This window comes from Channa argus, chromosome 5 (assembly GCF_033026475.1).
Source record: "Channa argus isolate prfri chromosome 5, Channa argus male v1.0, whole genome shotgun sequence".
Classification (NCBI taxonomy): Eukaryota; Metazoa; Chordata; class Actinopteri; order Anabantiformes; family Channidae; genus Channa; species Channa argus.
The window spans coordinates 3,504,354-3,530,532 of NC_090201.1; the positions used below are offsets into that span (position 1 = coordinate 3,504,354).

The window sequence follows — 26,179 nt, forward strand, 5'->3', positions numbered from 1 at the left end:
AAACAACTCAGTTAAGCCTTGCGCGCAGTACAAATGTGTCTTAATTAGGAGTTAAAAGTCTAACTGTCGAATTTTCAAATCTAATCAGTATGCTTTTGAAAGGCCAATCTGGTTGCAGCCTACACTTGTGTTTGTATGTCGCTGTTTGACACTCGCTTGATCTACAAGGCTGTTTGGGTTTGTTTTAACTCAGTTCAGCTGATTGTATAGAAAAGAAGCATTGCAGTTAGGGGTGGTGTGGTCTTAATTTTTCTCCCGTCACACATAAATGCCGTAAGTGAGGGGATGCTAACAAAATCTAACAGATTTCTTATTGATAAAGTCTAATTATTGAATAAAAACACAGCCAGGAGACAGCTATAGGAGCAGCTGTACATGCACATCTTCTAAATAAAGTCTAATTGGTTTATAATACTGGTGCTCAGGGTTGAGACATAACAGACTGTATAAAGAACAGATCCCTAAAACATGTATATGGAAAGTAATTCAAAAGTCATTTTATGTGACTTGTGAAAAAAACACCTAGCAGCCTTGGCGCTGACATGCTTGAAAAGGAGAATGCATCTGGAATTAATTGTTGCTACAGTATCAAACTTAAACTACTGCTACCATGAAACTCAAAAACAGTCAGACTATTCAATGAATCTGCATGACAGCACATTACAACCTTTTGTGAAATGGCGTATACTTTCTCACTCCATGGAATTTATTACATTGTAGAATAATAGTGATGACTTCAAAACTATGAACCACAAATGAAAGTATGCTGTAGAAAAATGCTGTGTTTTAATTGTAGATTATTCATGACATATTCATCTCAAATGGTTTTGGAGCAGTCTCCACCTGTCACACAGCCATAACATAGACCCTAGATGTGTTTCAGGACGTTCTAGTGATGATAAAAAATGATAGTGCCACTAATAACAAACTTCTGTAGCGCTTTCTTTGCAGCAATTTGACCATGAAGGCCTGACTCACACACTTAAGATGACATGTTTGCTACTTGGTAATTGGTAAATTATCTGCCGTTTTCTACCTATTGGCACTCAAAGCGCTTTACACTGCTTCTCATTCACACTCACAATCAGACACACTCACACACCGATGGAGGAGCTGCTATGCAGCTGGCCAACACTCACCAGGAACAACTAAGTTGGGGTTCATTGTCTTGCTCAAGGACACTTCAACATGTGACCAGAAAAGCTGGGGATCAAACCAACAACTGCAGGATTGGTGGAAAAGCGCTCCCCCTTCCTGCGCTACAGTTGCCCCTTGCCCCTCTAGGAGCCTGACATTCACTCTAATGTTAGGTTCTCATTGTTGCTTATCTCTCACTGTGGCAACCTACACTTTGTAACAGTTGTTACTTTTTTATTTTGTTTTAACACTTTTTTTGTCCTATAATAAAGTCTCTTGTCGATTTTATAGTTTGGATTGTTGTAAGTGTTGATCTTGTTTACATTCACACCTACAGACTGTGTAAAGTCATCAGTTAACCTAACTGTGAGCCTTTGGGCTGTGGGAGGAAACATACACAAGCACTGAGACAACATACAGCTCCCACAAAATGAAATTCCAAGAGCTGCAGAGGTACTTGTGTCTGTGTCTCCACATGTTAGCCGTAATACAGAGTAGCATCCTGTCCAGGGTCTACGTTGCCTTTCACACAAATTTCTCAGCTGCTAAAGGCTTCACTATGTTCACTTGACCACTTTCTGGTCAAACACAGGGAAGTATTTGAGTTGTATTTGAGCCTTATTCCTGTGTATGTGTTGTCAGCAGAATATGGAGCTCAAGTGAGATGTCTCTCACTTACTTTCACATAAGTACCTCTGCAGCACTTTTTCCAAATTCCGCCTCTTCACTCTTTTCTACCTACAAGCTCCCTACTAAATCTGTAATTTCTAGTCTCATCTTGACTTCCACGTTTGTGCTTGATCCCTTGCCGACTCACCTAGTTAAAGTGTGTTTACCTCTATTTTCTTCCTACATTATCCTCATTATTCACTCTTCGCTGATTACTGGACAGCTCTTAAAACAGCTGCTATAATTCAAGTTCTCAAGAAACCTGTCGCTGACTTCACATACTTAATAACTTCAATCAAATGTAACATTTTTCTCAGAACATAAATTCATGCTTATTTTAATGGCAATAATCTATTTTATAATTTCAGTTACTTCAGTTCAGTTATTTCAGAGTTTCATCCAAAACACAGAACTGAAACAGCCAGGTTAAGGTCTGTGATGATCTGGTAATCTTCTATCCACTTTTACATTTACATTTAGTCATTTAGCATACACTTTTATCCAAAGCGACTTACAAGTGAGGTACAAGGCAGCAAAAATCTAAGTCAAGGAGAAAACATCAAACCAAAGTCCTATCAGAAAAGTGTTCACAGTTCACGAGATGCAAGTGCAAGAGAGCAGAAAGGATTTTTTTTTTATTTTATTTTTTTTTCCTTATCCACTTTCTGGTCACTTCCTGTCTTGACTACTGTAACTGGTTCAGAAGGCATACACTTACAGTCACACACCCATTTCCTTTTGCTCTGTTTCTCTACAGTGGGCTACCATGGGGTCTAGCATATTCAGTCACACTGCTCCCCTTCTCTGGAACTCTCTGACAAACATTTGTAACACAGATTCTTTCCGTAATTTAAATGGTAAAGGGTAAAAGGTCGGCAACCATATAGCACTTTTCTACCTATTGGTACTCAAAGCACTTTGCACTGCTTCTCATTCACCCATTCGCAGTCACAATCACACACACACTCACTCACCGATGCAGGAAGCTGGGAGCAACTAAGTTGGGGTCTTGCTCAAAGACATTTCGACATGTGACCAGAGGACCCAGGGAACTAACCAACTTTGTCATCATCTGGGATGGGAAATGGATAAACACCTATTGCTTCAAGCCAAGACACCTTCTCTCCATCTTGCTGTTCAATAAAACATATTGGAATAAAAATTTCATTAAGTGGCTTCACTTTCCCAGTTGAATGAAAGGAGTTGTCAAACTGGTATAAAAGGTGCCATTTACAACTATAGAGACATGATCATAAAACATAATGAAGAACGGAACTGCCCTTATCTAAGCACCAACATTTTCAAGAATTACTTTTTTAAAAAGCAATGCCACATAAAACTGTGCCTAGAGCTTAAAAGAGGAGAAGAAAAAAGCGAAAATGGGAGGGAAGAGGAGAGAGTGAAAGAAAAATCAAATGCATACTTGAGCTGGTGTCGGAGTGGAAGATAAAGAAGGCCAAGCAGATGAGTGATTGTGAATCGATAGCCTCTGGGCACAGTGCTCTTCTCTCTCTCGCCAAAGAGTTAACCTTGCGGGTCAGTGCTGATTCAATACACCTCCACTACCAATATGCCTTTAAGCCCAGAGGCACACAAACCCCTTCATTAACAGCCTGGTATTACTGAATCGCTTCTTCAAGTCTCCACATTAGGCTTTGTGCAGTGTTTTCCTTTAACCTCACACAATATATACTGATCTCCTGCCCTTCCCATGGTGCTTTTCCCTTTGCTCAGATCAGGGACTAAATATTATTCTCTTTTGTCTTAAAAAGTGCAAATGAGACCAGCTCGGTTTAAGCAGTGGGCATTTAAAGGCCGAAGGCATATTATCTTATTCAATTAAACTTGTTAAAGTTGAGTGTTTCTCAACCTTTTCAAGTGGCCCCTGTCTTTACATCCCATCTTACATCCCAATGTGCTATGTGGTCAAAGTCAAAGAAACATTTGAAAAATAATCATATTAAAAACTGGTTCCTTAGGTATGCAAAAAGCATATCAATTAAATAATCAATGTTTCCACTGAACATGAGCAAAGGCTGAAATCTCCTTTCTTATACGTTTTCTTGGTTGTATCCTTAAATATATATTTTAAAAAATAAACTATGATGAAATCCAGAACATAACTGGAGTTCACGAAATACAGCCCCATTTATATATTTCAATTACACCACAGTGCTGAGAAAGAGCTTTCTTTAGAAGCAATATTATTTTAACACAGGCTGTTCACTTTGTAGTTGATTTACACTCTAATGTCTTATTTATTGCTGCCAAATATCTCCTAACAAAGTACCTATACTTAATACCTCAACTTAATTGGTGTTTGTCCCTAAACCCCAACTTATAATACTTTTGCACCCACAAATTATTTCCTTATGAAGAAGGTCTCATAACTTGCTTCTATCATGCTTGGATATGATGGGGGAGTCGACAAGCAAAGCACAATGATCTGCCACAACAATATTACACATTATATATTTGTTGCGCAGTTGGTAGAGGGGCCGCCTACTGACCATAGGGACAGAGGTTTGTGCCCCGCTCTTCCCGACCACGTGTCGAAGTGTTCCTGGGTAAGACACTGAACCCATTCACATCGCCAGCTGCGCAGTGCCGATAGCAAGCCCGGTAGAAAAAAATATATATTTGAAGGGACTGACAAATTATGGTATTACAAAAAAAGCCCTATTATCTTCTCAATCTCCAGTTTCAGGTTTTATAATTAGTTCTTTATTGTGATGGGGTAGAAGACCCCGTCACACAGACATCCCATCCTTTCAAAAGACGGTAATGCTAACGTCCCACTACCCACTTAAAATATCGTTTAGCCCTTTATCTATCTAACTCCAACCCTACCACTCTAGCTGTACTTCCTCTGGCTTGCTATTGGGTTTGGCAGTTTGGCAGATGGAATGACTCATCAATGAAGGTCAATGAAGCTTTGTTTTTCTGTCTATATGGATCCTTGTTTTCTCCCTCCATGACTGCAGGAAGGAAGCAGAAAAATGGATATCTAACCAACCTTGGGGTGCATGCTTCATGACAAGATTAAGACACCTGAAAGGATAAGATCCAGCATGCTATGCTGAGACGGCTGCCATCATCGCTGCTGAGGCTTTTAAAGGTGCATTTGAAATTGCCTCAGTGAGCTGATAAACAGGGTTTTTGGCAGGCAGAGTTTGTGGGGCATAATCTCTCAGCAGTGGGGATGCGCTTGAGTGCTGGACAGTGAGAAATTCGATTAACGCCTCCACCAGGGTCTTCCTCTCCGCCCCCCAGCACCATCCCCCCCCGCAACCTCTAGGGTGGATCCAACTCAGGATATGGACCCCAACACACGCAAGAGGCTAATGACAATGCCACTGTTCCCTGGCTAGAATACCATCTGCTTGTGACAAGGCTTCAGAAACAAACACCATGCAGGCGACGACGGTTAAAAGGCTGCCATGTTCCTGAGGGTATATATGTTTGTGTGTGTTTATGTGATTACAAATGAGCGTTTTTGACCCCCTTCACACCTGATGATAACATGTATTATGGGTAAACAGTTTGCCATCAGGGAGTGAGAAAAAAAACTGATTAATTCAAGGTTTAAATGTGGGCTAGACACATGAAAACGCAGATCAACCAAACTACTTTTTGCAGGTGAGCAAGGACACGCTTTACCACCAGAGTGTAAATGCAACACGTCTCCAGTGCATATCTCTGAGACACACAAACGCAAATTAACTTTTATGCAAAATCCCACCCAGGGACTGTGCAAAGCAGCAGCCAACCAACTTTACACCTTACTGGTTTACTTCTTCACTGCTGAATTTATCACTACAACACAGGGTTGAGTATTTTACTGGATGTCAGTCACATCCTACAACATACATACATATTTTTGTTTAAAATGTTGATTAAACACACAGGGTAGTGTACATTGGATTTCTACTGAAATAGTTTTATTGGTGCAAATTGTGAGTAGACCTATGTCAGACCTGGCATCACAATTTTCAGTTACGCAGTAAGTCAGTGTTAATCATAAGTATTTTACTATACTTTTCACACATGTCTAAGGTAGTACTGAGTTATTGTTTTGCAAATCTAAAGTAAGTGTCAAGTGTTTACTACAAAGTCTCAAGTCAAGTCCTCACCAAATAACTGCTGGTTTAGATTTCTGAACATAGTCTAAGTAAAATACAACACAGAAATAATTATCAATCATCAGTACTTTTTAAAAATTATTATTTTAAAATACCAGCTAATGTTGGGGCAACTGTGGGCTAACTAATAGAGTCATCCACTACATGTAAGATCAGTGGTCAGATCCCCAACTCCTTCTGTTAAAGTGACCCTGAGATGGTGAATCCTAGTTTATCAGCTTATCAGGCTCAGGTTCTTGAACTGGTAAAGTAGAAGAATACTAGATGTTTAAGACCTGTGACTCGAGTCCCCACCTGAGCTTTAAGTTGCATGACAATTACTTAAATTGATCTGGGCCATGAATGAAAAAGTTAGGTAAGAAGAGTCTGCTCTGTACTGGTGAATATTTCTAGAAGAAAAACGGATATGAACCATTGAACAATTGCAGTAACATAACTACAATGACTGGGCGGTACACCAACAAAACTCTGCCAGCAGAACTCTGAATGTACTCTTGAAAAAAATGCTTCTGAATGGGATTGAGCTAGGTAGATTTTTTAAACACCCTTAAACCATGACTTCTAAGCAGAATTCTTACAGGAAGACATTTGCATTTGGTTGCCCAAAAATCTTAATGTCAGTTGGTCACACAAACTCAGGCACTTATCCACGGTATTTACAAAAAAATAATTATCCATCAATTACAAGCTGTAATTTGCCCAATCAGACATGTAAAACTCATATTAAGTTGAAATATTGGAGGAAATAAATATTAATAACAGATTTAAACTGATTCTGTAATAATTTGGGGTCTTTTTTTGGCCCAAGTTAATTATTTTTAATTTACAAGTAATAACACTGGTGGTTATATCAAACATCTGGCCTCAGTTTAAAAGTTAATAGAGCCTCTACATTTACAATCTCTCAAAAACAAATTTATGAGACACTTTCAATCTCCAAAAATGTGGGGGGAAATAAAATGGTACTGTGTCTCAGCCCGACACGGCTCCTGGACAAGTCGGGTGCCCCTCACAGCCCAACTAACTGGTAGAAATGCATAAATATTCTGTCAATTAGACGTTTAGTGTTAACCTGCTCCCAGCAATTTCTGATAAGGTGTGGGAGTGGTGAGGTGAATCCAGCTAATAAATGACTAGAGCCACTGGAGCACCTCCTTGGAACGACAGATTAAAAAAAAAAGGAAAAGTCGCCTGGCAAATGTATTTCCCTTGGGAGAAGCCCAATCTAATTATGGAGGGAGATGAGGGGTGGAGGTGGCAAGGAAGGTGCTCGGGAGGTGGGACAGGTTGTTTTTAAGCACTGGCAATCCTGTGCCGCCATGTGTGAATCATAGGCTCAATATCTAATATTGTGCCTGTGTGGTTGCATGATAATGTTATAGATGCCTTTTAAATAACAGTTCTGTAAAAGCCCAAAGCTAATAAACCCTATAGATCTGCACCCACTTCAGATGTTATCACGTCATCCAATGTCAGAACCATAGCTATGGGCCAGTAGTTACCTGCCCCACATCATTGTAAGCTCAGAATTTTAATAACATGCAATAATAAGTGCTGTAATGTCAATACACAAAAAATAAGACTTATGTTTAGTTAAAGATACAGAAACAACACTGAATAAAGTAAGAACATTGACAATGATATAAAACAGGACACAAACTGGTATCTCTTATTTCAGAGTCTTGTGTTTTATCACCCTCCTACACATCCCAACCTCTTCCCTACGTAGACCATGTCAATTCAAAATTACGTAAGTCCTAGTTTGCAACCATGACCCATCTGGGATCTGTAGATTGACAGTCCTGTGATTTGTACACCTGCCAACCTCCTCAACCACCTCCTTGTGGTCCTTTGTCATTAATAAAAGCAGTTTCGTTCATTCAAAAATACGTTACAAAAGAACATAATGACTACCTCATTACGTTCGCTAAAAAAATGTAATCGTCTTTTCAGTTTAGTTATATAAGAATATAATTTTTAGGAGACAGGGTTGAGCTCTGGCACCTGTCATTAATACTATGGCCACTAAATAATGCCAAATTCCCTGCTCATAATAACTACACCAGTAAGTAGAAGGTGACCTGCTAAACCATAACTCTTGGCTGACAGTGATTTCTGACTTGCCATTTCATTCATGTTAATAAACATGATAATCGTCTGACAGATATAAAAAATGATTTAAAGTTAAAAGGGCACATCCTCTTGGAAACATAACCATGCATATTCGAGTTCAAGAAAATCTGTACGACTAGATTTAATTATTCCCATGAATACTAACTAAATGCAGGTCAAGAGCCCCCCATAGTGGGGCTGTCATGTAAAGTTATCATAAGTACAAGTGAGCCAGTGTAGGACTGTGGTTGGTTTTCACAAAATTTTGAATGTACCCGTTGTGAAACAATTCTGCCTCAAAGGCATCATTATTCAGTTACGTGTAGACAGGTAGCTTGGCAGAATGACAAAGAGTGGCTTTACTGAATTCAGGTAATGGATAAAAACTGTTGTTTTAAAAAGGAGCAGAGATCAAAGCTGCCTTCGCTGTCACAACTGGAGTTCGGCGTTTCTAATTTGATGATAAAACTGTTTTGTCAGTGATGAATTCTAACCTATCTGTCAACCCACCGCAGGAACTGCTCCTCTGATGCATATGTGTGTGTGTGCATGTAATGCGATCTGATGCCATCTTAGAGACTAATATCACACACAGCACATCTGCGCATGAAGAGAGAACTGATTGAAGCTTAAAATACAGTCTCAGGAACAGCACTGTGAGCACACGCAAGTGGAGAAAGTGTGAAAAAGTCAGCAATTATTGCAACAAAAATTCAACCAAATTAGCACATTTCAAAGTTTGATTAGTCTTTCTAGTCCTGAGCCATTGTTTCTATAAATGTCTTATGACAGTTCTGTGTTTCCCACGGTGAGGAACAGCAGCAAACATCCGATTTGTCATTACACCCAGTTAAGTAGCAATCACTTTGACCAGCTTTCTTAGAAATCAAGCCACAGTACCTTGTTTTTTGTTGCAAGAAGGCTATTAAACCTGGAAACCCATGTTCTTTTCCATTGACAGTAAAATAAAATGTCTCATTCTACAAGAAAAGGCACAGTGAGTTTATGAATTTTATGCAGTGTTAGACACTATCTTCAAAAATATAAAAAAAAAAATACAATAAAATGTATTGATTTCAAGGTGACGTTTTTTGCAACACTATTCTGCCACAGTCTTTATTGAAGCACTGTATTTAATGAATTTGAGAAGAAGCACCTCAAAGGATAAGTCTTTTGTTAATGCCATGCAAAAAGCTAGAAACTGAATTCATTAAATTCCTTAGAAATTGCACCAATCCTTTCACTTGTAGATTTAATTTTAATTGATTAAAGTGCCAGTTACTGTGTGTCAATGAGTCAGTACAACAAAATGACAAAGTGAACACATTTTGAGAATCTCACTTTTAAAAGTTTTCTGACCTTTTTCTTTGGCTCCAAGTTGTGGTCAGATATATCCTGTTTGTTTTATTTAGTCTCCGCATGTGTTTAGAAGTTGACTGGAGTCCATCTGTGGCAAGTGGACTTAATTGGACATAGCGTAAAAAGACACACACCTGTGCATATACAACCAAAGTGAACTGAAGCAAACATAATGAGCAGATGATTATGTTCCAATGCAACATGTTTTGAATGAATAAAGCCCTACATTTAGTTTTTAGAAGTGAATTGCAAGAAGTGCATGAGTCCCATACCACAGCCCCAAGTTTGACTTGGTTTGATTTAGCAAAAAAGCACTTTGGTTAAGCTTAGAAAAAGATGTAATATATAAGAAAATAAATATGCTTCTTCAGTATCAATGTATCTGCAAGTTTTTCAAACATCAGCATATCCTCATTTTGTTAACAGAAAATGCAATGTCCATAAACTGAGATAATACAGTGTCTTTCGTTATGACAAAGACTTGAAGCCAAGGCAACACTACACTCTTCTTAAACTGTCCACACCAAAGCCAAGACCTAAACCCCGCGCAAAGCAATGGTTCACAGACACTACCCGTCCGATTTAATGGAACTTCAGAGGCTCTGTCAGGAAAAATGAATACCAGATTTCAGTTTTTGACTTCTGATTTTACTTTGTCATAGTGGGTTATTATTGTGTACAATTTATTAATTTAAAATGACATCTGCAACAGCGTGAAGTGTCAGATAGAGAAGGTATTTTCAGGATTTTACATAATTCAGATAAGTGATTCAGGGAAGTATTTGCCTTATTTGTCATGTAGGTAACTTATGCAGCAGAGTGCTTCAAAATCAAATGTGATTGTTAAAGGAGGAACCAGGGGTGTAAATAGTTTTCTATCACACACTGATCTTGTTCTGTGTTCACTTAACGGTGTCTGCAGGGACTGAAACTTGTGACATGTTAACATGCCACAGAGAGAAAAAGGAACGATCCCTTAATCACACTGAATGCCTCTAGAGGAGAAAGAAGTGCACCTTGTCAACAAGAAGAGCTGTGGCACATGTCTCCAAAGTGGGTCAAATTCTTAGAAAACTTGTTATCACCGTAAACTGTTGGACAATTTTTGAATTGCATATTTCTGTTTGGTTCTTAATAGAAATGTGTGCTGATCACATTCAGGATAAGTTAAAATGAGTCTGTCTTCCAACACTTGGTCCTGCTTAGAGACAGAAAAGGTCACGCTAACAGCTCTCATCTCTCCACATGTCACTGTCTCAGCACAAAGTAAGCTCTTTATTGTCACCTCTAGCTGCTGAAAATATGTTTTGGCACCAGTGAATAAATAAAAGAACTGAACATTAAAGGCAACATATGGACTTAATAAGTTGCTCTACTTCTAATCAGTGTTTGGATTTTATCTCATACACCCAAAGTGAACTTGTGTGTCCGTCCTACACTTTGGTGCAGAGTAGGATATGCTCCTAATATTGGTTCCAAATGACCTTTGGATGTCTAGAGATTGTCTTTGACAAACAAGGATGGACAAGCATCCAAGGGCCATGTTAGATGAACAATTTATGACCATTTATGAGAAATAGCAACCACAAACAATTAACTCTATTTACAGTGTCCATGAATATATTCGTCTCCCTTGAAAGTTTTCCATTATGTTTTTTTACATTAAATTGTGGATGATTTTTTTTTTTTTTTTACACTGGTCAACAGAAACCTTTTTTTCATGTAAAACAGATACAAATTTGTTTTTGCAAAGCTTCTCAAACTCTGCCTGCACAGGAAGTTCTCAGTTGAATTGAGGTCTGGGATCTAACTTCACCACTTCGGAACATTAACCTTGTTGTCTCTGAATAATTTCTGTGGAACTTTGGCTAATATGCTTGGTTTCATTGTTTTACCAGGAAACAAATCCTCTCCCTAGCTTTACTTCTCGTGCAGACTGCATCTCCAGGATTTCTCTATTTTTAGATTCTTTACCTTCTACCATCAATAAATATGCTGATGACACTCAGCTTTATATGTATTCTGTATTTATGTGTATTATATTCTTTCGCAAATTTATTTATTTCACCTAAATAAAACAAAAAATGACCGCTTGCATTTAGCTTAATCAGGCATAAATTTGCAATTAATTAATTAGTTCATTAATGGATACATTATTTCACAGGCTGCTTTTCTCAATTCTTAAATATTCCATATTAACAACAAGAATTAATAAATAAATAAAAAAGACTCCAACATTTCCATGAAGTTGCAGGAGGAGGCCAAATATTTTATGAAGGGCTCATTTGGGCCTTATTTGAATGCTATTGGGTTCATCTCTATTCGCCCCCCAGTTCTATACAGCACATGTAAAAATGGCTTGCACCCAGACTCCTATCAGCTGCCATACCTCAATCTTTCTGTCTGTGCTAGGTGGAGCATGGAGAAAGGAGAATGACATCTCATTCCTGATTGGGTCAGACTGACAGGAGCACAGTATTTTACCACAGACACCGTTCACATACACACACATGCACATTCTCCTGCTCATGTACCCCGACTCCTCTCCTCCTTGAGGCTCACCGTTAAAGGAGACATAAAAATGAGGAGATGATGAATTTACTGGAGAAGTGCTTTGTCCCCTATTCTGTTCCCATCACTGTTGACTGAACACGGGACAGGATGATAGATGTCCAACCCCTCCTCAACCCCCCACCCCCGATCCCACAATCCCGCCAGGACTTAATGGTGCATTCCAATAAACCTACATTCAATCTACACATTACTGGTACAGCTCCCACTTATTGACCTGGCCGGTTATTACTTTCTAATGGAGTCGGTGCCAATCTGAAAGTTGAATCTGAGAAGGAATCAATAAGAGAAAAATGAATGACTTGTTGAGTAAATTATATACTTAACCCCGCACACTCATCCCTTTGACACTAAAAGAAAAGGAACAGCAAAAACAGATTTCAGACATAAAAATGGCTCCAGAGAGAGGCATTAGCAGCAGGCTGGTTTTAATTTTCCCACTGGATGCTGGAATTATTAGGGTTTAGCCCTGCATTATGACAGTGTAAGCGGAGGGCAATTCTTCTTCCACCCAAACATGTAATCAAACTCTGTTTTGTCAGAATGCTGTCGAGGCAAATGTAAATAGCCATTAGCATCAGTCAAGAGAGAGAAAGGTCAATAGAGAGAAAGAAAGAGAGAGAGAAAGGTCCCAAGCAGAGGCAGCAGTAGAGAGAGAGAGATGTATTCAAAACAGCTCAACATTGAGAAATGCTCTGTAAGTATTGGTACCTAGTATTAAAGCAGCTATACAGCCTCTCATGCAGCAAACTGGGAAGAAATGTGCATTCTGACACGTTAGTCATGGTCAGTATTGAAATATTTCCCATGTTAACTACAACATTAACTACAACATTAACTATACCAGGTGGTAAATATTTTATGGCTGAGCAGGGTATAATCAACAAGACCAGACTTTTTACTCTCTTTGGTTTATACCTGTAAATAGGTGATTGTGGTGACTGTTGATGTATTTAATGTTTTAATTATAATGGAAACTATCAGGTTGTCCAAAATCCCTTGGGATAGCCCAGTTAATCATTTTACAGTTACAGCTAATTGAGTTCAAAACTAATCTACAAAATGCAGACAAATATTTTGTGGTACTTTGAAAAAATATTCCAACCGTTTCTCACAGCATTATATATACACAGCCAAATGCAGCAAATTAAAAACTTAAAAAGTGGATATCAAACATGCTGGACCATCAGTGACTTCTCTGTGGATCCAAGGCTCAACTTCAACCTTGTATCAGGATATCTGGGTTATGACATCTGACAATTAGCTGTGTTGCAGCCTCGGTGTCTCAAACTAATGCTGCTGTGTGATACAAATAAAATATCCAGATAAATGGTCTGCACTTACAGTGCTTTACACTGCTTCTTATTTACTGATTTGCACTCACAATCACACACAAACCGATGGGGGAGCTGCTATGTATTTGGCCAACACTCACTACGTTGGGGTTCATTGTCTTTGACATGTCACCGGAGGAGCCGGAGATTGAACCAGCAACTGCGGGATTAGTGGACTCCCACTCTACCTTCCTGCACGACAGTCGACCCATACAGATCGTATACAGAATGTTAATACCACAAGGAACTGAATTGAAACTTTTAATACATTAACATTAAACCACATGAAAAAGCAGCAATATTATGCAACGGAAAAGTAGAACAAACTCTAAAACTTCAAATTTTTGTCAAAACCAGATCTATAACCCCCTCTACATATTTTTAGATTTACAAAATATGTAAAAACTATATTACTCAAAAGTCAAAGTGTAGAAGGGAATTTAAAAAACAAGAAGCAGTATGATTTCCACTGGGAGAGAGGAGAAGTGAGTACAGATGGAAAGAAAAGACAAACAGAGAGGCTGTGGTGAAACTGCCAGATACATAAAATCTATCCTCCATTTTATTCTGCGAAATCCAAATAAAGACTGGTTACAGCATGACTGATAAGCACATCAGGCTATGGCCTCTCATTCTCGTGCCCATGCTCACACACACACACACACACACATACAGAGCTCAAACAACTTGAGCAGCCTTTATGTCTTTATGTGTTAATGTTTCCATTTTGTTCATGTAGTTGTATGGACAGATTTTACATTTTGTTTGGCCCTCAGAACTTTAACAGCCAGTTTGAGGGTCAAGACTTGGTTTAAGGGTCAAGGTTAGACTTAAGTTTAGAGGTGCCATGAGGCATTTGGCAGTGATGGTTAAGTCCAAGCGATGATTGAAGTCCTTACAATGACCACAATAACCACAACTGAAGATAAAACACACACTCATATCAAACCCATGCTGCTGGGGTTTCGTTTACTGCAAGCCAGGATTGCAACACATACATATAAAAAAACTAAAATACATACAGACACATTTTCCAATCTTGCAATGCAAAACAGCAATGAGTCAGAGAGAAAGAGGGTCAAGCTTCAAGGGCACAGAAAGCCTTTAGCTTTAAGGGAAGTGAAGGACACAAACAAGCATGCAGCTGAAGGGTAAGCTAAAGCAAATCCCTCTCCTCCAGACCTCTGACCACCATCCTTCAGCTTGCACACAGCCGATGTGAGGTCAGCTACAAATAAAAGAAAATCTCTGAAGGCGGTTGGTCAGCCAGCACAGGTGACACACGCAAGATCAAGTAGAAAGAAGAAGAGGAAAAGTCAGATACGGGGCGCTTTACGTCATCATGTGGATTTTAGCTGCTGCAAGCATCTCAAAACAGATCACCGATATGCAAAGTCCACAGGGTCAAAACTTCAGTTATTAAAAAAAAAAAAATTCAAAGACTACCATACTCTAGCTGGCTAATTATTTATAATTATTATTTAAATTTTGTTGTGTTTGTTGTGTTACTTTTATACATGTGTGTAGGAGGTGTGGTTTCAAATTTGTTTGAAATGCTCATCATTAAATCATTTGTTTAAATGAAAAATGACAAGTGGTGAGGAAAAGAGTTGCAAGCTGGTTACTGCAGAGAATGACAGGCCTCTTAAGTGCTTGATTGTCAACAAACCTAATGTTCACTGTGTTATAGGTTTAGGCCACTTTATTTGAGGTTAGAGGAAGAATGTGTCTGTGAAATGATTGTTCATTTGTTTTTTAAACTAGACCACAATCTTTCTTTGACTTTAAACAAGTGTGAGAATCTAAAACCAATATAGAAAAGTTTAGGAACACTGTAGTCACAAAAAACTATTTTCCAATTATGTTCCCTCAAAGCACATTTACAGTTAAGCTGTAGGTATAGTTAACATGTATGGTAGGTACTCAACATTTTCTTGTTTATATCCATATATAAATCATTTGCAAATGAATACATTTTGAATTAAACATAATTATGGCCACTTTTTCATCAACATAAAAAGAGGACATGCTGTAAACATATGCATTTATCAAGTGCTTTCATAGTCTAAATCTAACCACAAACAGAACTATAGATAAGTTTAGTTTGCAGCAACAGCGTAACTGAGATAACAGTTTGGTGACAGGATTGTTTGTTTGTAGCAAATGACTACGGTATGAAAACATAGCTAGTAAAGTCATGCAAAAAAAAAAAAAAGTCAAATTACTGAAATAGATCAAATTCAGTCAGTGCTCAGTAGGTAACAGCTAGTAACCACACTAATTCTCATTTCTCTTCCTCTGTCTCTGCCTTTCTCTTTCTATCCTTCACACACACACACACACACACACACACACACACACACACTGCATTCATGAGACCTGTGTACGTGTGGTTCACTGTGGTGTGTGATGCCAGACGTTCTCTGTGGGTTAGGATCTATTTGTAGTCTGCTGAAGGTGGAGGTGGTCTCTACAGGATAATTACTCCATTTAGTGTTAAGGTGAGCTGCAGTTCAGGTAGAGCGGAGGAAGAGTAATTATGTCGGCAAAAAACAAGGGCCATGCTGTTACTTAGACCATGTTATAAAACAATAACAGTTTTTAAAAGTTTCCCCAGTGAAACATAAGATTGACACCTTTGGGAAGTTAACAAGCAAATATTAAAAAACTGCCAAGAATAAAATAAAATAAAATGTCTATTTAAATGAATGAGAAATACATTCTGAATGTAAAATGTGATCTCAAAGTTTGACAGAATGATTTGAATTTTCTATCTATTATGTTTTTTTACACTAAAACGAAAAGTCGGACAGCTGTAAAATAAGATCTGCAAAACGAAAAAGACTAATTGGTTGGATCAGCACATGACTTTAACAGGTGAAGAAGAAGCAAATGACTGTGACAGGTCCAACATGGGGGTTTTATATTAAACATTTCTATCCGCGATGCTTTTCCAAGATTTCGAACAGTAATAAAGCAGGAAAGCCAACAACCTCCACCATGAGTGGGGTGGAAGAGGTAAATATAGCAAAGCATTTCTGAAACGTGTAATGAGACAGCTAGAAATGAAATAAGATGTGATATTTCATACAACGTCTTTGCAGTCCTTGCTCTCAGAACCTTACTACATTGCACAGATGTGACCCATACTGCTGAAATCAGCAAAAGTACATCTTTCATGGAGAATAGAGTCCCATAAATCAAAGCAAAAACAAAAGATACTTCCAATTGTTCAATATTTCCACATCACCACCTTCTTCAGTATGAAATGAAACCTAGGTTATTATTGTCTGTACATCCACAAAGAGAACACGAACAGCTGGTAGGAGCAACATGACTTCCAAACTCCATTAGTGTAAAATGTATATGAAAGGATTTGCAAATAATCGAGCCTGATTTTCAATGTAAAAAGTTCAAAGACAACCTATCAAAAGGTAAATCTAAGAAATTAACAGTTTGAAAAATATTTATTTTTTTAATTTTGAATATGATCCCAACAGGTTTCCAAAAAGGTGGAACAGGAGCAACAAAAGACTAAAAGAAGTTGTGTAATACTAAAAGAAAACACAAACCACCAATGTGGTTACAGGTCAGAATCATGATTAGGTATAAAAAGAGTGTCCCAGAGAAGCTGAGTCATTTAGAAATGAGGATGGGGTGAGGTTTATCACTCTGTGGGTATAAAGCATTACACTACAAATAATTTAGTGATTTCATCATCTATGGTTCATTCAGAAGATGTGGAAAAAATGGACAAGGTCAAAAAAACAATCCTAAATAGTCATCATCTTCAGTCCCTCAGGAAGCACTACTACAACAGATATTATTTTGTAGTTGAAATCACTGCATGAGTGCTCTCTGAAAAACCACTGTCAGTGAAAAAAGTTAAAGTTAAAACTACCACGAATAGAAACAACTATATATAAACAAGATCCAGAAACAGCACCACAGTCTCTGAGCCTAAGCTCATGTAAAATGGAGTGAGGTCAAGTTAAAAACTGTCTGGTCTAACGAGTCGAAATCTGAAATTCTTTCTAGAAATTATGGATGAAAATGAAAAAGGAACCAACTGATTTCCTATCAATGCACAGTTGAAAAGCCAGTTTCTGTGAGTGCTGTGGGGGCTCATTACACATGACACCTGTAACTTGCACATCTCCAATTATGCTAAATGATGTATAAAGGTTTCAAAGCAACATATTTAACAAAACTGTTAGATTTGTCAGTTTTAGCATTTGCTATGTTGTTTTTATTATATTTAAAATGGAAAATGGGTTTCTTATTAGTGAAACATCATTGCAATCTCTTTCATATTTACATTTTACACAGCACAGCAATTTTTCTAGAAATTGGGTTTGGTATTTATTATTCGAAATTTTTCAATTAAAGGCAAACAATCAACAAATGGTGGTATGTTTCACTAAGAATGAAACAGTTGCTATGCACAGATAAACAGTGACAAGTGAAATCTAGAATATTAAGAACACTGACTGTGAGTCATACTACAAACCTACACGGTGAATAGGAGGAAAAACAATATAGTAAAAAAAAGCAAAAAAATCGCAAAGCATAAAGAGAAATTGCAAAAGCTGATATTCAAACAAATAACCGAAGACAAACCAAAGAACACACATTCCAACACAGCTGCAGCTCAAAGGAAATGTAAAACGTGGCTTCTGATCCTCCAGCTGAAAATAAACTCTATCCATCTTAGACCCTGGTATTAAACGGGTGTCCTGGGGTTAATCGAATCCGCTAAATAAAAACACACACACACACACACACACACACACACACACACAGTGTCTCTCAAAGCCATAAACAAAACAATCTTGGCTGTAGCTTCACCACATCCTCTCAGGTTCACCAGCCTCAGCTCAGCCATTTCCAGCTGCAAGATGCAGGGCAAAACCTCAGTGTGTTTAAAAGTTGTCTTTACATGATCCTTTTAAGCCCGGTGACAAACTCAGTCTGTCTGAATGTGTCAAGTGTGTGTTGGGGAAGACAGAATGACGGAAGGATAGGAGAAGCTGCCTCACTCCGAAAGAGATCTAGCTCATGTTTGTCTTCAGGAATTGTTGCTCCGCTTTAGATTTGCTTCTTTTCAAAAGCCTATGTGGGTTTAAATGCCCAGACACATTCAAAAGACTGTGCGAGTCAAGCCAAATGAGAACAACAACACAATTTAATTTCAATGTGACCGCCAACTCAGTCGAAGCTATAGCTCGATAAGGAACGAAGCCTCACAAAGATTCAACAAGCTTTGTAATCAAACTTTAATTTGGCTTTCATGTCAGCTCAGAAAGTAATCACTGTAGCCCATTTCTGTCTAGTCAGTAATATAGATACATAAATGTATGAATATATTTTTTGATCTAAAGCAAAGGCTTCTATTTACTGCCACATAATATGCAAATGGGAAATGCAAATGGTCATTAAAAACAGCAGAGTGAGCCGGTGCTCGCTGCTGTGCCACATAGTGCCGATGGCGCTTTCATGTCTAATCAAAGAGGAAAAGCCAAGTTACTATCAGTGATATCAAAGGCCTTTTCTGAAACACAATATAATCTTATATCTATCCCAATTATGGTAGTAGTCTTTTTCTTTCATAATAAAAACAACTGGGAGCATGCTTCAAAGAAAAATAAGAATTGTACTGGCTGCTAGTTGGAGTGAGACACAGAGGAACATCAGCACTCCAACACATTCACAAATACAAAGAGCTTATGTGTACACAGAGGTCAGACTGCAAGCACAGTATTATTGCTCTACTTCAGAATCTCACTCAGTGGGGCTTTGGAATGGAGATAGCACCGACTGATACCCTGAAAGCCTGCTATTCACAATGACAGGCTACCTACTTTCAAACATTTGAAAATTAATTTAATCTAAAGATAGACATCCCAATCCCAATTTATATTTTTATCCTCTATGAAGTAGAACAAACCTTCCAGACTGCTAGGTGTCATAGTCTTGCTGTCTTGTTTCCTGAGGAGTCCCTGAGATGATCAAATACAGAACGCTTTTGCAACAGCATTCACATTTCCAGTACATACTGTATATATGCTAATGTTATTGCTTGCAATCACAATAAACCGGCACTAGTTTACTAGTTAGCAATCCATTCTTATCTCGACATTCTGCCGGCACTGCTTTTAGAAGAGCAACATTGTTATAAAATGTGGCATTTTCATCTTCATAACAAAGCCATAATGGTCATAACATTAGTTTTTGTTAGCTGGCTGGCCTACAGACATTGGGTGAAGTGATACCAGGATTTTCTTATTTGGTTAGTTTGTTCTCTTCTCTTTTGTTAAAGGAAATGTACATTAAAGCATTGAGACAGCGTTAAACTATTGTAGTTAACGTCATTTTATGGGCTGGTTAAAAAAGATTAATTTGTTTATAGCACCCAGTTTGGGTAGGAAAACTGTCAGCCTGCAGGCCTACCTGGCCCTACCCCTTCGATGTAGTCCTTGCTGCTACAGTGAATCAGGACAGCCCTACTACCACAAAAACACACAAAACGTTTGAGAAATACTGGACCAGTCAACAGGTTATCAGCTCAAGTACTAAATGAACTACTAAATGAACTAGATAAGATTGACTTTGTCATTTTCCTCCAGATTTGCTGTATTTGGTAATTCCCAAAGACTCCCACAGACCTCATCTCTGCCAACCCCCTTTGCTGGCCTGGGGAGACTGGGTAAAGACCGCCATGTGTGTCCTCAAAAACACATGGAGCCACCAGCTGCTTCTCTTCCAGTGACAGCCTGGGCAACTTGCTTCGCGAAAGTTTGACGACAGAAGGGCACTGGCCTCCAGAAACTGGCTGAAGTGTTTATGGTGGTGGGCGGTGAGTGTTTGGACTTCAAATTCTACAGAAAACCTCAAATGATGCTGCTCACTGAGGAGTATGCACCATACCTCCTTCTAGGCTTCATCAGCTTGGCTGAATTTGGATGTTGGAGTCTTTAAGAAGATAACAGCCAGAATAGCACCAAACTCCAAGACTGAAACCAGTGTGTCATGTTACAAACGCTACATGGTGTTTTTACAATATGTATTCAATACACTGTGCAGTGTAGCTTTTACAACCTTGCAAAATGGGGCTTTCATCTTGAACGGAGAAGTCTGTGACTGAAGGGACATCAGAACAGTAAAGTGGCAGCTCAGGGTAAAAGATGTAGTTTTTCTGTGTACTGTAGTTGGAGGCTGTGTAGTATGACAAACAGCTGGAAGGAGAAGCACAAGAACTAACAACATGTCACCACTGGCACTAATGTTACCCGAAAGGAAGAAGTACAGTAGCATGTCACCACCACTTCCACAGCCCAGGGGTGATGTGAAAGCAGCCTTGTTTTTAACTAGCGAGTACAAGTAAGACACGTTTATTTATATAACAGTATTTATAGACTTACAGTTAGAAGTATTGATTGAGGAGAATGTCAAAAATACTGTGTTGGTTAAACAATTTAGACTTTCTACATCCTGAAACCCAGTTTTGATTTAAGCATTTTGAGCATTTTGTCTGGAATGTCTGGAAACTGCACTTTATAATGGTCATTACTGATTATGCAAGATTGCCTTCCTTTGTTCTATTTATTCGTTTTAATTCTGATACATTTCCATCTGTGTTTTTTCAATAAGTCTGCATTTCATTCTGCAGCCCATTAACAAATCAGCATATTAATAAAATGTTTCTAAAACATTTTTTGTCTGACTAATGCATTAACAGTTTTATGGCTGTGTTTAGATTTTCACTGCACTTGGTTAAGGTTAAAGAAAAATTGTGGTTTGGCTTAGAGGTCAATATAACAATAAGTTCACAAAAAAATTTTTATTTGCTTTTAAACAAAATCACAATGTGTCTCTAACCTTAACCAAAGTACTTTTGTGCCTAAACTTTAACACACACAGGACTCAAACATGTGTAGAGCATTACTGTTTGCCTGCCACCTTCCCCATCCAGCACCTTTCTATTACTATGTTGCATCAGAACATAATCATCAGCTGATTAAATTCCCTTCAAAAAACCTTTTAAGTTTAGTTATATGTTGACTCATTCAAGCTGAATGCCAATTTACACAAATGAGCTACAGCATTAATACCACTTTAATGTTTTAGCACCTGGGTTCAGTTATGGACAACTTATCCCGTGTATTTTAATGTTGCATTGTCATAAAGTGCAAATTAATATATTGGTTTAATTTAAAACAAATCTAGGTCTGATCAGAATGACCTCACCATGCCTCATATCAGATGCTGGTGCTTAAAATATAGTTAAACACACATACACACACACACACACACACCCCTAAGCCTAAAACATTGACCTTTAAACCTGTAAAAAATGGCTAAATGTCCTCACTTTGCCAAAGCTTCTAACTTGGTTAGAAAACAAAAACTTTTTTTGGCCTTAGGTGACAAATACAAGCACATACACACAGTCTGCCCATCATTTCAGAGAGGGCTAGGGACAATTTTACTGCAGCTGACTTCCAGCAGCTGAGAGCTGGAATATGCTGCTGATCTGACTGAAAACTGAAGCCATGCTGGTCAAATCATGCTTTGAGTTTCCCACCTGTGGTCAGAGGGTCTGTTCTGCCTCTGTGTTACCATAGTTTTTGCTGATGTTTGTGTAGCTATATAAAGCTCAGTGAAAACCCAGTAGAGTAGAGAACCTATCTGTCACAATTTTATGGCTGACATAACTCTTGCAGATATACATAGTTTACATCATAATACACAGACCATGGTCACATGGCAATGGTTCAACAATACACACAACACCCTCAGTGATTGATGTTTGTTCACTTCAAACTTCAAATATAATAAAGAAATACATAGTTCAGAATTTCCTTTTTCACAGCAGAATGCAGTATCCAGCAGCTCCAAACTATTTTCCATCCTAATTTTCTTTTGTTTTATAATTGACCTTGTGCCATGCAATTTGGTTACAGTTTGTAAGGTGTGTGTAGGGATTTACAGCTCTGTATGAGTAAATGCATAGAGCTGTGTTTGTTCATTGTCAGCAGCATGAATCCAAACAAAACACTTGAGTCCCCAAGTGCCTGTGAGCACTGAGCTCAGCTGGTCAACAGAGGAAAAGTGTAGTGGAACTGTACAAAACACACCATCAATTAATAAATGTTTAGTTCTTTGTTAAAGCAGACTGTCAACCTGTCTGCAGTGTCCCAGTGGATGCTGTAAAGAAAAACAGACTTAGAATATATTGAATAAAAGCACAGTAAAATAAATCTGTGAATCCCTCAAAGCTGTTCCAAAAGCTTAAGCTGACGTTTGAAGTCGTATGTGGTGGATTACGAAGTCAGCTTTGGATCACTCTCCTGTTGTAGAACCAACCTCTTTCCAGTTTATTGACTGACTGTGTATGTGCATCCAACATCTGTTGATATTTAGTGGAATCCATTCTTTCCTCGAACTGTGCAGTGTTTCATGTGCCACTGGCTGAAACAAAACTCCACGAAGAATATGTCTAAAAATTGGTGCTTTCATGTGTAGACAGAATTTGTTGACATGTTGCTATACAGTTTTCAGATATATATTTGTGATTAGAGCAAATTTTTTAGCTCTAAAAAAAGAGCTAACTTTTTAATCAGGGCTACACAGTTGTGTCTACAGAGGATGTGCAGTTTCATTTGAAAGATTTTCTGGTCGTCCACACTTGTCTTGACTTCCACAGTTTACTTTAACTGCTGGCATTTCAGTCAGTAGAATTGTAAAGCTTTATATTTTATACTGAACCCTGCTGCGTAGGCACGAGTTAGCTTATTTTAGATCCTCAATTAACTGCTTAAAGGAGCCCATGTTGTTCAGGGTTACCAGAAGATATGAAGCGTCAAAGAATTTATCATGCTCTGGATCTGAAATCAGCTAGCAATTAGTGACAATCCCTCAACTGCCTAATAAGTCTGAACAAGTCAATTAAGTTCTCAAAATAAAATGTCAGATGCCTTACAATAATTTGTTTTGTCTTATCAAAAGTCCAAAACTGGAGGTTACACAACCAATTAACCCTGAAATGACTGGAGATGCTTGAAAGTCACATTCTAATTATTTTGGCAGTTTTATGATGCAAAACAATTTAGTGCAATCCTCATAGAAAAAAATTAGATGTCAGGGTAAAAAATGTCAAATGATGTTACCAGCACTGCACTTTTTCATACCTCCTGATTTCTGTAATTGGTCCATGATTCCCCTTTATTGATTAGAGTCAATCAACTGAAATTGTGGTTTGGTGCTGCATTTGGTCGAACGTCTGTTGGACCCACCTAGTTGCTAGCGTGCAGAAATTCTGCATATGAAACATAAGCCGGAGCTGGAAATGGAAAAGACAGACAGCGAGAGGCAAATGAGACGATGGAAAAGAGAGGATGAGAAGCAGCTGCTACGCTGAGCATAATGAAGGAGAACAAGTTGACTCTGATTGGAGCAGAGTAGGGAGTGTGTAGTATGTGTGAGTCTTTTCCTATTGATTCCACTGTGCCATGACTGTAGCTAGGATAGGCTCAGATTTTTCACATTTGAACCATGGTAGCTAATATTGTAAAACTGCAGTGGGCTGGTGACTAACACAGTAAAGGTCTGATTTAAGCCTGATGGAATCTGTCAAGTCTGTGTTCTGCAAGTCTCAATAAAAACTAGAAAAACTGGGCATGTTTGCACTTTTTTAACCAAAAGTGTTCTGGGATATAAGTCCAGTTAATAAATTCCAATAATAGACAAATTTCCAATAAGGACTAAACTTTCTAAATACTCATTAAATTTCACATCCTTCCTTGCAATTTTTTCTATTCTTTTTCTCAGTGTTTTTATTTATATCAAGTTATTAGTTATGCTAGAAAATTACTGGTCAGACTGTGCACTACTGGAGCACAATGCTTAAAAAAAGGAAACTGTGTTGTGTTTTTGCGCGTCGAACTGATAATCTGGTCCTAACTTGACATCTTTGAAAATACACTAACTGGCCACTTCAGTAGGTACACATGTAGTGTACTGTAGCCATACAGATACAGATGATAGAAATCATCATACATTCTTGATATAAAAAAGTTCACTTTTCTGGGAAGATGTGTCAGCACTAGAACTCAGTCCCATATTTATTATTACAAACAGATGATGTCTAGCAGGATGTGGTGCTTGTGTTTTCTGTAGTGATTTGGGATATATTTGGAACTTTAGAAGACATACAAGCACACATAGTATGTTTCCCTTTGACTTGAGTGAAGCTGTAATTGTTTCCCTCTTTCCGTGTTGTGAAATGAGCTCAGCAGAGTGAAAGATCATCTGTGATCTTTCACAGCGAAAAGAAGTACAGAAGGGGAGTGGTGAAGAGGACAGAGGGAGGGTGGAGTGAGTACAAAAGTCAGCAGAGGAGGACAGATGGCAGGAAAGAGGGAGGAAAAGCAGAGGAAAGAGGGAGAGGGAGCTGATCAGCAGCATTTAACACTTCCTGGTGCCAACTGGATTTGGGAGATTTCATTTTAAAATAAGGCAGTACGACATTGGATTTAGAGAAGCATGCTGAGCCAAACTGTACCAGATCCAACCATCTGCAACCAGGGACAACTATTCCGCTGCTTTACTCCAAGTTAGAGTGATATGCACATCTAATCCAAAAATGTTTTACTATTTATCCAGTCGGTCACAGTGGCAGCGGGTTTAGCGAGGTATTCCTGACGTACCTTTGCCCATCATTTTCTCTCTCCTCCTGGGGGATCCAGAGGCATTCCCTGTCCAAATGAGATATATAATCTGCCCAGCATATTCTGGATCCAGCCGATAGTCTTCTAACAGTAGGACATGCCCAGAAAAACCTCCGATGGAAGGAACCCAGGAGCCATTCTGATGAGTTGCCCAAATCATCTCATCGGCTCTTTCGACGCAAAAGAGATGAGGCTCAAATGTGAGCTCACCACGAATTACCAAACTCCGTGCCCTGTCTACTGTATAAGGCTGAGCCCAGCTACCCCATGGATTGTACTTGCAGTCTCATTCCTTCAGTCGCTAGCAAAAGTTCACAACCGTAAGTGGGACAGAGTCTGTCTAGTAAACTAAAAGCTTTGCCTTACAAACAACGCTTAGAATTTATATCAGTGATGGGAAAAACGTATGTGTTTTTATTTTTTTATGAAAATAAAGGAAGTCATGACTTGTTCACAAAAAAATATTAATCCACCCAGTCTTCCAACAGCCCATTTAGTTTGACCAAAGGTCTGACCACCCACACCTCAGATTGGTTCCGTCTCCAAATTATGTTTGCCCTTCTGATGGCTATTTTCCACCGATGGAAAAGCAAAATCATTCCAATGTTTCAAAGCTAGCCAGCTACAGCCAAGAAAACAGAAAATCTCCAAACCATCTGACTCGGACATTTATATCCTCACATACGCCACCTCCAAGTAAAGTCTGAAGAAGATCAAAGCATGTGTGAAAGAGGCATCTATTAGCACTTGATACCATCGTTGATCTGGTAACTTATTCAACTATAAGTGTCAAAAGTAATTCTGAAATAAACACGTAGTCACATGGGGAGGACAGGACTGTGATGAAGTGGTCTTATTTCTTTGAATTAGTTAAAATCTTTGCAGCTGCATTTTGAACCAGCTGTAGGCAGGCAATTAGACTTTGGCTCAAGTAAGAGTAGATATAGTCTAAATAGTCTGGTGGTACCCATTGTTAGGCATTGATTTGGGTCTATTTTTTTACTATTATACGCATTTTGTCCTCTAATAGAAGCAAATAGATTAAAAATACTAAGGTCTTAGAACTAGGCCTTGTTGCACACCACAGGTCAGTAGATTATAAAGCAGTACCAACAGATACATATAC

General features: G+C 38.4%; 1 protein-coding gene across 2 annotated transcripts in view; it reads right to left on the minus strand.

Annotated features, from left to right (window-relative positions):
• Positions 1 to 26,179, minus strand: part of ptprga (protein tyrosine phosphatase receptor type Ga) — a 451,880-nt gene that overhangs the window by 385,763 nt on the left and 39,938 nt on the right. The window lies entirely within an intron of this gene.